The sequence below is a fragment of the Vombatus ursinus genome, unplaced genomic scaffold (genome assembly GCF_900497805.2).
Source record: "Vombatus ursinus unplaced genomic scaffold, bare-nosed wombat genome assembly UNPS02015175.1, whole genome shotgun sequence".
Taxonomy (NCBI): Eukaryota; Metazoa; Chordata; class Mammalia; order Diprotodontia; family Vombatidae; genus Vombatus; species Vombatus ursinus.
In genome coordinates this window covers 12,259,831-12,276,009 of record NW_020954953.1, presented here as the reverse complement: position 1 = coordinate 12,276,009, position 16,179 = coordinate 12,259,831, and the positions used below count along the sequence as shown (strand labels likewise).

At 36.7% G+C, this 16,179-nt stretch overlaps 1 protein-coding gene and 1 pseudogene across 5 annotated transcripts in view; both read right to left on the bottom strand.

Annotated features, from left to right (window-relative positions):
* Positions 1 to 16,179, bottom strand: part of LOC114031547 (protein quaking) — a 197,685-nt gene that overhangs the window by 104,162 nt on the left and 77,344 nt on the right. The gene's annotated exons all lie outside the window — the stretch shown is intronic.
* LOC114031548 lies at positions 10,442 to 10,728 on the bottom strand (annotated as a pseudogene).

Here is a 16,179-nt window from a genome sequence, read left to right as displayed (position 1 = left end):
GTAAATTTGGAAAATTCAACAGTAGCCATCAGACGGGGAAAAAAATCAGTTTATGTCACAACATAACTGAACAATAAATATGTGTCTTGTCTATATGTAGTCATTTGTATATCTTCCCCCATTAGAATTCAAGGTCCTTGAGAGCAGGGTCCGTGTTTTTTATTTTCCTTTGGACCCCAATGACTTAACATAAAGTCTAGCATATAGGAAGCATTTAATAAATGCTTATTGGTTAGTCTATCCCCACCACTTACTCCTGTGAATCCAATTTTTAATTTCCAATCAAACTTTCCCCCCAAAACGTTTTGATATGGATGCTTACCTGTAGTGACATGTCAAACCAATAACTATCACTTAAAACAACAGCTAGAACAACCACCACCATTGTCATTCACTTACCCACCATTACCTTCATTAAAAAATTTAATCAATTGATTAAAGTGAGTTATACAAAGACTATTTATTTCATTTAGTCATATATCCTCTAGCACAGACCAAGACAAGTTTTCCACTTAATTTAACAGGTGCCCAAAGCAACAAAGCTTCAGGGCTTCCAAAGAGAGAAGAAAAAGGCACTTTCCTAAAACATTCAGAAGCTGAGCTAGATCAAGGAGTGGATTATGCATAAAAGAAAAGGACAAACTGTAAAGGGCCTTGAAAGACTGGATAAGAGATTTATAATTTATTTTCAAGGCAACTGGGAACAATTTGAGATTTTAAGTCAAAGAATAAAATCATCAGTATCATGCTTTAGGAACACTAAAGTGGGGTCAGTGAACTTAAAAAAAAACAAATTGATATTTTATAGCTCAATATTATTGGTTTCCTTTGTGATCCTACATGTTTTATTTTATTCATTCAACACTGTTTTGAGACAGGGCTCTCAGGCTTCACAAGAATGCCACAAGGATTCCTGACACAAAAAAAGGTCATGAAGCCCTGGAACACTGTAAATTACTCTTCCAGAAAATGGGAATAAAAATGCATGCCAAAGCCATATCATTTTTAATTATCCACCTCATTACTCTCCTTCATTAGCCCCAATAATATAGATCTGATTTCATTGTTCAAAACTTCCTTTTTGATGCACCAAGTATTTAAGAGAAGCATAAGATTCCTTACCAAATAAATTTTCTCTAAACAGTTGCTCCTACCCCACTATCATCTAAAAATCGTAATATTCATAATCCTTCAAGAATTTCAAAATGTTTTAAATACACATTTTCACTTGATCTTATACCATACTATAGCTTTGATCACAATCACCTTATGGCAAAAGTCCTTCATCATCCTTGTTAACCTCTTCTGAGTGTTCTACAGCTTGTTAATGTAGTTTCTTTAATGTGGTGCCCAGATAATTCAGTCTAAATTGACTGAATTAAATTGGTTATTAATTAATGCAAAAGAAGAACAAAGAATCATAGATACAGAGCTGGAAGGAACTCTAAAAAGTCCACAGCCTTTGTTTTAAGATAAGAAAACTAAGTCACAAAGAAGTTGAGCAATCTTCCCAGTGACAAATACGCAGTTAGTAAAGTTGGAGTTAGAATATGAATCTAAATTTTCCTAATTTCCAAGTTAAGTGCTCAATCCACTACACTAATGCTGCCTCGAAGGAATACGTGAGTACAAGGTTTGTCTTCTCTAACTAGATCATAGGTCTCTAGGGGGCAGGAGTTGGGTCACATTAAGTGCTCAATTAATATCTGATAATGACTGTGACTCTTTACACACATAACTTGTGTTAAGTACAACAGGACTATAAAGAAGTATAAAATACAGTTATTGGTCCTCTTAAGGAAACCACTTGTACCTCAGTTTTCCTCTTTCAGAATTTCTCTCTGATCCACACGGAGCTCATGAGAAGCTATTAAATGCATGGCTGAAATCACACAAAATTGTAGCACTGGCAATTGCTATCAACCAAGGAGGCAGACTAATATAGTGGAAAGGTACCTGACTCTTGTGATAGGATCTGAGTTCAAATCAATCTTTAAACCTACACATATATAACTTTGGGTAGCTCACTTCCTATGCTTAAGTTTCCTTTTCTGTAAAGGACATGAGTCAGACTAAACAGACTCTCTCAGGTCCCTTCCAGCTCAACATCTATGTTTTTATGATTCTTACTAAAAATGAAATGAGGTTAGTTCAGCACGATGGCTTCCAATGAACACCCCTGACTTTTCTTAGTAGCAATAACCTATCTGATTAAACACCTGTTTTAAAATTTTAATAAGAATTAACATCAAAGTTACTAGTCTGGATTCAAGGTTCTAATTCATTTTAAAAAAAATAGTGATGCCTTCATTAAGTCTTCCCATTAACATTCTTGAGAGGCTGCATAGCAGAGTGGAGACTTGGTTTAAGTGTCTGGAAGCCAGGTTCATGTCGTGCATCTGACACACAGGTCTGTGTAACCCTGGGGAAGACACATAATCATTGTGTACCTCCCTAAACAACTCTAAAATTCTTAAGTTGCAGAAAAGGTGCTCATAGTAAAGGAAGAGCTTTCTACACAGGTGTAATCACGAAAAAAAATCACATATATACTTTTTCTTGCTGTCTTAAAAGAAATGATTAGAACTACTTAATTAAATTACTATGCTGCCACCTCAGGGCAGCTAGATGGCACAGTGGATAGAGTGTAGGGCCTAGAGTCAGGAAGACTCATCTTTGTGAGTTCTAATCTGGCTTCAGACACTTACTAGCTGTGTGACCCTAGGCAAGTCACTTAACTCTGATGGCCTCAGTTTCCTCATTTGTAAAATAAGCTGGAAAAGAAAATGGTAAATCATTCTAATATCTCTGCCAAGGAAATCCCAAATGGGGTCATGAAGAGTTGGATATAAGTAAACAACAAACAACTGTTTGCAAGGCACTGTGCTACATTCTAGGGAGACACAGATGTTATAAAGCATAGTCTCTGTCCTTGAAGAACTCACTAAAAGACACACAGATTATCTTCATGCAAAAGACTTCTCATTCTATGTACCTTGTCCTGATCTTTCGCTTGAACTCTAGTCCATCATCTACTGCTTAAATACCTCTACATGACTGTCCTTCAGTCATTTCAAAATTAAAATACCCCAAATATAACTTAATACGTTCTTCCCTGAACATGTCCCTCCATACTTATTTATTTCTACTGAGGATACCAATCATCCTCATCATTCAGGCTTGCAGTAGTTATCATTTACTCTCCTTTCCACTAACTCCATCCTCCCCTCCCCCAACCACATCCAATCAACACAACTCTTGTCAATTCTCTTATCTCTAAGGGTCTCACATCAGCTTCATTTATTCTTTTTACATGGCCACTACCCCAATCATCAGCAACAGGAACAGCTAGGTGGCATAGCAGATAAACACCAGCCCCAGAGTTAGGAGGACTGGAGTTCAAATATAGCCTCAGACACTAACTGGGCAAGTCACTTAACCCAGACTGCCTCCACCTCTCCAAAAAGTATAGCAATAATTTAATTTATTGCTTCTAGAGTCTCATTTCTTCTATCCATTCTCCACAGTGCGACCAAAACAACTTCCTAAAGTGCATTTCTGACCACATAACACCTGTGATCAAGAATGTACAATGGCTCACTATTGCCTCTAAGAAAGACAAACTCCTACTATTTAAAGGCCTTCATAGTCAGGCTTCAGCTTCCTTTATAAAGACTTCTTATCCCACTCCAGAATCTACATTCCAGTCAAACTAGACTATTTACTACTTCTCAAATTTGTCATCCTATATATATTGCCTCCATGCCTTTACAAAGGCTATCCCCCAACATGTTTAGAATGCATTCCCTTCTTTGTCCTTGCCTTTTAGAATCCTAATTTCCTTCAAGGATCAACTTGTTAAACACCATCTACAATCCGCCTTACCTGATCTTCTAGAGTGTTAGTGCTCAATGAAGCCTCAAATTAAATTATCCTGCACTTATCAGTGTATGTGTGGCAGTCCATATAGTAGATTATGAGCTTTTTGAATTTACAAACAATAGTTTTGTTTGGTGTTTTTATAACAAATATCCTGTAGATAGAAGGCCCTTAAAAGCACTGATCAAGGGGCAGCTAGGTGGCACAGTGGATAGAGCACCGGCCCTGAAGTCAGGAGGACCTGAGTTCAAATCCGACCTCAGACCAAACACTTGACACTTACTAGCTGTGTGACCCTGGGCAAGTCACTTAAACCCAATTGCCTAAAAAAGAAAAAAAAAAAGAAGAAGAAGAAGAAGAAGCGCTGATCAATTAAAAACACCCCACCATAAGAGACTGGTCAAAAAGGATAGAAATTTAAAAGGGTGAGCTATTAAACTGAAAGACAGTGGTAATAAAATGTGAGAAAAAAAATGGTTAACAGCAGACAAAAAAAGTTAAAAGTTGTTCTTTACTCTATTTTGATATTCTAAAAAATTTCAGTATAACCTTTCTCTTTAGAACAGGAAAAGAAGAGACAAGTACAGCAGAGTTAAATTTGGAGTCAGAAAGGCATGGGTTCAAGTTATGGCACATCTTTATAGTCACATGATTGAAAGGTATAAAGAACACAGGAGTCCACTGTGTTTAATATAAAAAAGGTTTAATGTAAGCAAATATATTACAATGTATAATATAATATGAATTCTCTTCCTATGGAGAATTTAGGGGACAACATGGACAAAATGAGAACAAGTGAAAAGACCTAGGGTTGGTTTTCAATCTGCACCATTAGAAGGAGTACTCAAAATGACAACATGGAAGATCCGAAGTATGAAACTGACCTTTAGAAGGTAACTTAACTTCTATAAGCCTCATTTTTCTCATCTGGAAATGGATATAACAAGTCTTATTCTAAATATTATCAAAAGCTATTTTAAAAGGGGGATTCAGCAAATTATGAAGCACTACATATCACTGCTATTTTTATTCAGTACTATAAATAAATTTAATAGCTTAAAGTCAAATTTTCCAACTTTTTTTTAGTCACCTTCTCCTAGTCTACCTACAAATTAAGTCACTCATATTAAGGCATATGTTCACTTAGTCTGGACAATCTTCATTCAATTTCTGCTTTCCCCCCCACTGTCTGTAACATTGTCCTATAAACTACAAACTAGCTTTAAAGCATTCTATTTATGTTCAACGTAAGCAATATAAAGTGAAATTTTTTTCCCTTGACTTTGGACACAATATAAAACCAATAAAAAATAATAATGGGTGACTTCCTTATAATAACAGGAAGCATAACATGTTTACAAATCTCAGTTTGTAATCTGGAAGGTATGAGTTCAAGTCTCATATCACACACACACACACACACACACACACACACACACACACACACACACAGGTATGTGACCCTAGGCAAACCAGGAAACTTCTCAGTGCTTTAAGAAGATCTCCAAGATTGTAAGATGCAGAGCCAGCACCAAACAGCATTCATTGATAGAAAGCATTTGCTTTCTCATGGGCAGTTTCCTATAACTAGGAAATTGCAAGCTTTTGCCTTCTCTGTAGATCCTCCCATCTCTTCCTTCCCCTCTTCCCAATCCCTCTAACACTTAACTATGTAAAAATACTTTATCATTTAATATTTAAAAACCTGTAAGGGAAGTATTATACCCCTCTTTTACAAACAAAGCAAATCAAAGCTGGGAGGTTAAGTAATCTATCTATGACCACACAACACATGTAGTGTTTAGAGCTAAGTTTTGAACTCAGGTCCCTCTGATTCCAAGTCCAGAGCTCTTAGCTCTACACAAAGCTCCCTCTCCCAACACCATTATTATAACAACTCCCAAATTACTCTCCTCACCAAATGAAACTTAAGCATATCCAGTTAGCTGCAACTTTTCTTATTTCTTTAAAAGGAGAGATCTAACATTTCTTGATGTTCTTGATGAAAACATTAGAAGAGAATAGGTGAGCTTTCTTTCAAAGATCATCCTGTATAGCAAACATCTTAAAAAATAACAATTCAGTTATCCACAGAAAGTTTTGATAGACAGCAAAAAAAAGCAATAATTAATAATAAATGGCATTTACAAAAGCTTTTTGAAGTTTGAAAAATGTTTTATAGGCCTTATCTCATTTGAGCCTCACAATAATCTGGTGAGGAAGATAGCATTAAGTGTTATTATCCCCATTTTAAGTTAAGAAGGGAAGTTACATGAGTTATCCTCTGTCATACAGCTATTAAAAATCAGAGGCAAGTTCAGAACTCAAGTGCTCTGGACTCCCAATCATTTATATTTCTATATATAGATATACACATACATACATTCACATACACACACCTTAAATTTATATAACTGCTTTATCAGTACAATTATAAAGACCATTTTGTTCAACAATTTTCTGATTATAAGCATCAAAATGCTTGCCTAACCTATTTGCCACAGCCATGAAGGAAACTGTAGGACTGCCTACTGATAGAAGGTACACAAGATGCCCTTTTGTACGTATAACATCAAACTGTTTACACTGAACCCTACACAACAGAGTCTCCTCTATGACATCCATAACCATCCAAAAGCCACACCAACGTAGCTGTTCACCTTGGAAACAAAGTAGACTAAATTAAGTAGATCAAAGTAAACCTTAAATAATCCCTGCCCTCACGGACCTTACGTTCTATATGGAATACCTATTTTACAGAACATGGAGTTGGAAAGGCAACCCATAAAGCATAAAGGTTTTATATATTTTTTTTAAAAAGTAATTTTTCTAAGTAGCAAACACCTAGAAATAAAGGGGAAGGCACTAAATTTTGTGGACTACCTGAAAATAAAATATAGATATAACAGAATATTACTCTCCCATAATCAACGACCATAAATCCTTTAAGAAATCTTGGGAAGATATGTATCCCAATGCAAAGTGAAGTAAACAGGAAGCCGATTTACACAATCAGTAGTGATTAACTGTGACTACATGGATTGCTAATAGTGCAAGCTTCCCTTCTACTTACTTACCGGAGAAATAATAGACGCAAAATAAATCATTAAGTTGTCACACGTGTCATGTGTGTGTGTGTGTGTGTGTGTGTGTGTGTGTGTGTGTGTGAGTATTTATTTGAGGAAAGGGTGGCCCAAGACCATAGGAACAAAGAGACAATACTATGGATGGTGCAAGAATTCTTAACCACACAAAAGACAGATATAATTATAAAGGATGAAATGGATAATTTTGATTACATAAAATTAAGAAGTTTTTTGCACCATTAAATCAATGCATTAAGAGTTAGAAAGGAAACAATTAACTTGGGGGAGGGGAACAAATTTCTCTGATAAAGGTGTGATTTTCAAAATGTATTGGGAATTGATACAGATATAGAAAAAGACATTCCTCAATAGACAAATGGTCAAAAGAAATGAATAAATTATTTTCAAAAGAAGAAATGCAAAACTATCAAGATCTAAATCACTAATAAGAAAAAAAAAAAAAACTGAAACAATTTTGAGGTTCTACCTCATACCGATCAGATTGGTCAAGAAGATTAGAGAAAATGCCAATTGTTAAAGTCATACTAATGCCACTCTGCTGAATTTGTGAACTGATTCAACCCTTTGGGAAAGTAACTTGGAACTAACCTGCAAGCCCATGGTCCCAGCGACACCATTACTAAATATATGAGCCAAGGAGTCAAAGACAAACAGAAGGGACCCATGTGTACAAGAAAAAAAAAAGATCTATTTGTGCATATGTGCCTATGTATATGTATATGTTGTTGCTGTTCAGCCATTTTCCATTGTGTCCAACTCTCTGTGACCCCATTTGGGGTTTTCGCAAAGATACTGGAGTGGTTTGCCATTTCCCTCTCCAGCTCATTTTACAGATGAGAAAACAGAAGCAAACAGGACAAAGTGACTTGGCAAGAGTCACACAGCAAGTAAGCATCTAAGTAAGTCCAGATTTTAACTCAAGAAGATGAGTTTTCCTGATTCCAAGCCTGGTACTCTAGTCACTGCACCACCCAGCTGTCCCTACATATCTATGTGCATAACCATAAATGTATGTATATACAGACAGTTTCTTTTGTAGCAAAAAAAAAAAAAAAAAAATGGGTGCCCTATCAATTAACTAACCTAACTATACTATAGGATTAAAAAAAAGGAAAAAAAGATTATGATGAATTCAAAGAAACCTAGTAAAAGACTTGAATGAACTGATATAAAGTTAAACACAGCCAGAATAATTTGCAAAATGAATTCAATAATGTAGAGGAAAAATATTCTGATCAATGCAGTGCTCAATCATGACTTCAAGAAGCCTGATGAGGTAATAAGCTTCCTACCTTTTGGCAGAGAATCAAAAGAACAGAGGTACAGAATGATATATATTTTTTCAGACATGACCAATGTAATAGTTTGACTATATTTTATTAAAAGTGAAGTATTCTAGTAGGAGATGAGGGGAAGCTGTAGATAGCAAGAATTACGCAAAAAAAAATAAAGAAAAGAATATCAAAGAAATATTTCTGAAAGAGAGAAGAAAAAAGCTCAGAACAGGACAGAGAAACAAAGAGACAGTTTTGTTACTAGGGTAATAAATGATACTTTTAAAAAATAAACTAAATATATGTAACTAAAGCCATTTCATATACAATTCCTCTTTTCTGTCCTTTACAGATTGAAATGTATATTTTTTTATATTTATTTGTTAAGACCACAAAAAAGACAGCAAAGTAAAAAAGAAAAGCATCAATAAAAGATTTTTTTAAAAAGGAAAACAATACATTGACTTCATTAAGACAGACACTGTATGTGAACAATGAAGCTGGTCCAGGATGGAAGAGGAAATCAAATAGGAATGCATTTAGGAAAGATACCACACTTTAAATGATTCCAGGCTGCAGAGCATATCAAAAGCCCATATGAGAATTACCTAATTTGGAGTCAGAAAAGGCCCATAAGGATCTTTTAATCAAACTTTATTAAAAGTGAGGAAACGGGGCAGCCAGAGGCGCAGTGGATAGAGCACGGGCCCTGAAGTCAGGAGGACCTGAGTTCAAATCCAGCCTCAGACCAAACACTTGGCACTTACTAGCTGTGTGACCCTGGGCAAGTCACTTGACCCCAACTGCCTGGAAAAAACAAACAAACAAATAAATAAATAAAGGTGGGAAACCTAAGGCTCTAAGATGTGGTATGTCCTGTCCATAGTCACACAAGTAAGAAGTGACAGAGAAAACAATTGTATCCAAGTTCTCAGAGTAAAAATTCAGTGTTCTTTTCGATACCACCAATATTATCCTGGTGATGCTGCAAATCATTGATCATAAACATAGAATGAAAAGTGGCAAGTGACAGAAAAGGTAATGAGAAGATACTTGTTGGGTATAAATAGGCCGCATCTTATTATTAACAAAGGTTTGCACAAGTCATGGAGTACAACAAGATATCTTCAAATATATGACCAAATATAGAGGTAAGCAGATCATACATTGGAAGTGAGAAAAAGTCTGAAGTGTTGTCATGTTAGCCACAGAATATTAAAAGAATCAGGAATGCTTCCAGTGCATCAGGAACATTCTGCTTGAAAAATTTATCAGGAAAACAAAAACAGTATTGCACAGAATATTGTATTGAAGCGTTATAATCTGCACTAATGGAAGAAAAGTATCTATACTAATAGATCCATTTAAGAAGTGAAGAAATTCAACTCAGGGTTGACTTAATCATGAATTGGCAGCTTGCTCTGAGCAAGAAGATACTGTTTAAGAAACAAAATAATCTCACCTCTCTGAAAAGTAATTTGGAACTATGCTCCCAAAGTTGGTAAATGTGTATATTCTTTGATTCAGTGATACCACTCCTCAGTATACAGCCCAAAAAGATCAAAGAAAGAACCAACAGGAACAAAAATATTTATGGTACTTCTTTTTGTAGTGGCAAATAAGTTCAAACTAGTGAGATGCTTATCCATCAATGGTAGAATGGCTAAACAAATCAACATATGAATGTAATGGAATGTGGAATGAAGATGAAGAAAAATCACAAAATTGGTCTGTCTAGGTCCACTGCAACTGGGCCTTCACTGCTGGTAGGCAATTCTACTATACCTTCTTTATCAACTCACTAACCTACTCTTCAAAACCTTTTCATGCTTCCTCAAACTTCTTATCAGCACCACCCCCTTCATCATCCCCACGACTCTGGGAACCTTGTCTCATATTTCACAGGAAAAAAACAAAACAAAACAAAACAAAACCCTGAAGTCATTAACTGTAAGCTCTCTCTTCTCCCCTCTTCCTTGATCATCTTACTTAATGTTTACTTTCAAAATATCCAAAATAAATTTTTTAAAGAAAACAACTGTAAGGGCAACAAGTTACCTAGATGCTTTTTTTTTTTTTTTAAAGCAAGTATTACATTTAATGGCTGGCCTAAGTACTGGCATGTTTCGTGGAGCAGAATAAGAGAAATGAGATGGAAAGATTGGTTTGAGTTCTACAACTGTTTGGAGACTAGGTCTGAGAAGTCAAGATGCCATTTTGTGCACTGCCACGGGGATGCCATCATGTTTCTGGATCATTATATTCCCGCTGTCTGACTCTAGAGAGACCACAGGAATTATCTGTTGGGTCAGAGGTTAGTTTAGCTGCCTGTTAGGCTAGGACAGAGATCACCCCGGCATGTTCATCTGACAGGGTTCCACAGCAGCCCAGGTTCAGTCCCTGCACAGGATGCCTACAATGGAAGGGTTCATCATGTCATCAAGGTGCTGCTCCAGGGTTGCCTCCATCTCTGTCGTGACAACTGATTCGGTCCAGGCTGCTCCCGGGGGGGTCATGTCAGGTGACTGCCCCCTCTCTGGCCCATCCTAGATGCTATTTTCTAAAAGAGTATATTTCAAATAGCATAGAAAGAAGGAACAGTGGGAAAGATGTTGTATGTTAAGATCTCAGAGTGCAGATCCTGCCCCACCCCCCTCAAACACTGCAAAGTAAAGCTCTAAAAATACACCAGAAGAAGCAATGTTAAAGAAAATCAAAAGAAAACAACTATAAGCTCTAAGGAGATGGGGCCAAGTCTGAAAACATAAATCAAGTCAACAGGAGACTAAATCCAAACCCAACAATTACTGCAGAAGGTGAGGCTTACTCTTAGCCACCTGATCCAAGATGAAAAAGATCCTGCCTACTTCAAAATGTGATTCAAATCCAAAGCCCAAACCCAGAAACAAAGGATTGGATTATGAGTAAATAGAAGAAAAAGTGAAGCACAATCTAGAAATCCTATGGAATCACCTAAGTCCCAGTAGTAAACACCAAAAGGTTATATCCTGAAGAGCCTCAGAAAAAAAGAATGCCCACGCCACATCTACTCTACAACACTACGGGAGGAACTGGAAGGAATGAAGCAACAGAGGGCATCCTAAAAGTCTTAGGTGAGTTTTAAGCAACAACTTCAAAACTAAGACATCTGGGACACAGTATACATACAAAACATAATGATAAATGAAATGACAGCTAGGAAAGAAATAGTGGTGACCAGAATTAATACTTTAGAATGAAAGGTGTTAAATGTACTCAAAAACTAATCTCCTTCAAAACATGAATGAACCAAACAAAACAATGATTCCATGATTCAATAAGAAATAGTAAAACAAAATCAAAAGATTTGGAGGGAGGGAAAGAAGAAGAAAATGTTAAGAGTATACTATCAAAAAGCAAATGTTGGAAACAAGTCAGGGAGGGAAAATCTAAGAATCATACTAATGAAAAATCATGATGCCCAAAATGCCTGGGTACACTTCAAGAAATTATAAATGATAACTGTCCAGATCTGCTAAAAAGAGAGACTAAAATCTTGTACTATTACACTAAGACAAGCTTCAGATGAAAACCTAATTTAGATATGAGGTCGTAAAAAATAAATCTTTTTCTCCTCCCCAACTTCTGCCCTCATACTAGAGTGCTGCAACATACAAATTTGAAACTTCCTCTAACAGCATAACCTCACAGTTCCTCAATTTATTTATTTTCCATTAGCTACTCCTCCTATCCACCTCAGCAATCAACAGACATAGTCATATCCTTGATCTTGCCAAACAAAACCTACAAATAAATACACCACTTCCATTTTCATGAACACAAATTCCCTGATCACAATGTGCTGTCATTCCATCTCTCTCTTTGCCTTGAAACTCCACACCTTATTCTTAATACTCTAGTCCTTCCTTCAACCCCTTAGTTCCTTCCCAAGCCAGCACTGGCTACCTTCTCCTTCCTTCTCAGCATGACCCCTTTGTGAACTAGTTCAACTCTACTTGAGTAGCTTGCCATTTATACTACTGAACATCTTTCACTGCCAAGGGTCAGCTTTAGATCACTCTCACCATCTGCTATCTTTGCTTCTTCTCATGTGCCACCAAATGAAGCTACCCCAAAAAAGAAATAAATAAATTTTAAAAATCACAAAACCATGGTCACCAGATCTGCTACTAATTTACGTTATATATTCTCAACTGAGCCCAAATTGCAGCAAAGCAATCCTATTACACCTCCCTAATTGATCCCAACTCACCAAAATTGCTTTTCCAAACCTTTGCATCCGTCCTCAATCCTCCTCCCAACCACTCTCAGCTAGCTGAGAGTCACACCTCAGTAAAGCCATGTACTGAGAGCTCCTTCTTTTCCTCTATTCCTCACTTCCATTTATCTCCTCCTTCACCAGTTTCACATTAAGGGGGGGGGGGGCCCTTCTGCTTGCCAAGGCAAATCTCTCTGCAAGCACAAAGGACCCATTACATTCTGTTTTCTCCAAAAAACTGTCCCCTCCATCATCCCTCCTCATTCATTTATCTTCAATTGTTCCTGTTCTATTGGCTGCTTCCCTACTACCTACAAAAATACCTCATTCTCAAAAATCCTACAGTTGATCCATTCATCTCCACTGGCTACTGTCTTAAATCTCTCCTTTTTGCATCTAAATTCCATTTTATTATCTTTATTTACTCTCCTCTAACTGGATGAAACTCTCTTTAGTCTCACTTTGACCTCATCATTCAAATGAAAATGCTCTCTTCAAAGTCATTAAAGATCTCTCAATTGCTAAATCTAAGGATTTAACACTCCTCGACTTCTCTGAAGCTTCTGATTCTGTGGATCACTCTCTTCTTCTCTTTAACTCTCTCTTCCTGTCAACGCTCCCCTCTGGTTCTCTTCCCATCTGCCAAACCATTCCCATTCCCTTTGTTTCCTTTTGCTGTACCTTCATCTAGAACCCATATAGGGTTACGATCCACAGTTTAAGAAGCACTGAAGGGGTCACAAGTGGAGAAAAGTTTAAGAAGCTCTGATCTAGGTCATGTCTATTAATGGTGAGTACCCTCCAGGATTCTGTGCGAGGCCCTCTTCACTACCTCATTAGTCCCCACAGATTCATCTTTAGGCTTATGATTCTCAAATCTACTTATTCAGCCCTAACTTCTCTGCTGATCTCCAGTCTTACATCTCCAACTGCTTATTGGACAACTCAAACTGGATGTACCACGAACATCTTCAAGTCAACATATCCCAAACTGAACTCATCTTTCTTCTCAAGCCCTCCACATTTCCTAAGTCCCCAATTATTGTCAAGGGTACTACTATCCTCACAGTTTATTAAGTCTCACAACCTAAGTTTCATATTTGACACTCTCACAACACTGATATTCAATTTGTTGTCAAGTACTGTGAAATTTACATTTGTAATGTCTTTCACATATACCCCCTTTTCTACTGACACTGTCACCACCCCAAAGCAGGCCTTCCTGACCTGAAGACCAGATTACTGTAATGCCTCTTGGTTGGTGCACCTACTATGCGCAAGGCTCTGTACTAAGTGCTTTACAAATATTATTCTGGGGCAGCTAGGTGCTGCAGTGGATAGAGCACCAGTCCTGAAGTCAGGAGGACCTGAGTTCAAGTCTGGCCTCAGATCAAACACTTGACACTGTGAAGTCACTTAACCCCAATTGCCCTACCCCCCCCCCAAAAAAAGGGACTGAGTAGAGGAACAAGGAAGAAAATATTTTGCAACTACGGACTGAGAATTCATGAACAAACAAGGAATAAGAAGTTATCACATAATAAATATGCAATCCTGAATACAAAAATATTTCTAAAATGTTGAACAAATAAAACCAAATCAGTTAAAAGTAGAAGGCAAATAGTTAACATGGGAAAAAAAATGCAGCAAGTTTCTCTGGCTAAGATCTTATATGTAAGCTATATGTGAAACAGACAAAACTGTTTTTAAATAACTATTTTTCAACAAAGGAATATTCAAAGGATATTAGTCGGTAATTCTCAAAGTAAGAAATCCAAACTAAGAGCAAATCTATTTTATAAAGCACCAGATCATTAATAATTCAATAAATGCAAACTCAAGCAACTCAGATTCCACCTCACATCCATCACATTGGCAAAGATTTTAAAGAAAAGAACAGAACATTACAATTTTTGAGGGGGAAATAAATGAATAAGTTACATGTGAACATAATGGAATATTATTGCTCCATAAGATCTGAAAGGAGGTTTCAGAAAAACCCGCGATTACTTGCATGAACTGATATAAAGTGAAGTAAGCCAAACCAAGAGGACAATTTATAAAATAACGATAACACTAAAGAAAAACAACTTAGAAAGACTCAGCTCTGATTAATGCAATGACAAACACAATTTCAAGGACTGATGTCTAATGACAAATCATGATACTCCCTCTCAACAGAAGAGGTAAAAAGACTTAAAATGCAAAATAAGATAAATTTGGGACATATTATGAGAAAATTATTTGTTTTGCTTAACTATGCATATTTAATAAAACAAGTCTATTTTAATAAAAAGTAAAATTCATTCACTATCCCATACATGACACAGACTATTCCACACTTTTTTATTCCTACTCCAGCTTCTCATGGCATCTTCTACCCCCACCCTAAACTCTCCACAGGCTGGCTTCACCTCATCATTCAACTGAAACTGCTCTGTCCAAAGTTAACAATGATATCTTAATTGCCCAACCTAATTGTCTTTTTTCAATACTAATTTTTTTTAACCTCTACAGTCTTAGACACTATCAACCACTCTCTTTTCCTAAATACTCCCTAAGTTTCCCTGATATACTGCTCTCTTCTGATTTTCCTGTCTGACAACTCCTTCTCAGTCCCCTCTGGTGGATCTTCATCCAGGTCACACCCACTAACCATTCATCTACTGCAAAACTCAAGCCCATATACTATACTTTCAAATCAGCTTCCTCATTCCTATTCAGACCCTGCCAAACTGAAGCTGTGCTGACTCAGTACAACATAAAACTATTAAGTCTGTTCAGTCATTTCAGTTGTGTCTGACTCTTTGCAAGCCTGTTTGGGGTTTTCTTGGTAAGAATGCTGGAGTAGTTTGCCATTTCCTTCTCCAATCCATTTTACAGAAGAGGAAACTGAGGATTAAATTACTTGCCCAGGTAACACAGCTACTGAAGTGTCTGAGGCTAGATATGAACTCATGAAGGTGAATCTTCCGGAATCCAGGCCTGACACACTACCCACTACACAACCCAGTTGCCCAAAATTAAGTTACATAGCATCAAATGGGAGTTCCCTGTAGCAAAGTAATCCATTTATTCTCATTAACTGAATACAGATTTGATCCAGGCACTTCTCTACTTAATCAACTCCAGTGATAACCTAGATGACCAAATGGATAGAGCACTGGACTGCAGTTCAAATGCCACTTTATCTGATACTCAGTAACTGTGTGACCCTCGGCAAGTCATTTATGCTACTTGCCTCAGTTTCCTCAAATGTAAAATGTGGGTCACAACAGCACCTAACCTCTTAGGGTCTTACTTAGTAAAGATCAAATGAGATAATTGTAAAGTGCTTTAGCACAGTGCCTGGCATATAAATGCTTAAGAAATTAAGAAATGTTTGTTCCTTTCTCTCCCTTACTATCTCCCCTTCCAAATTTTCAATCTTCATCTATTGGTTCCTTCCCCACTGCCTACAAAGATACCCAAAATATGCCTCATCCTTTAATAAAACAAAAAACACGCCAAGAGTTTATTAAGCACCTATTATGTGCCAGGAACTGTGAAGTACAAAGAATAAAACCACCTCTACTCAAAAAGAGTTTATGTATTAAAAGAGAAGATGCATGTAAGAAAACATAGAAAATAAATTATATACACATTAGAAATTACTGAAAAT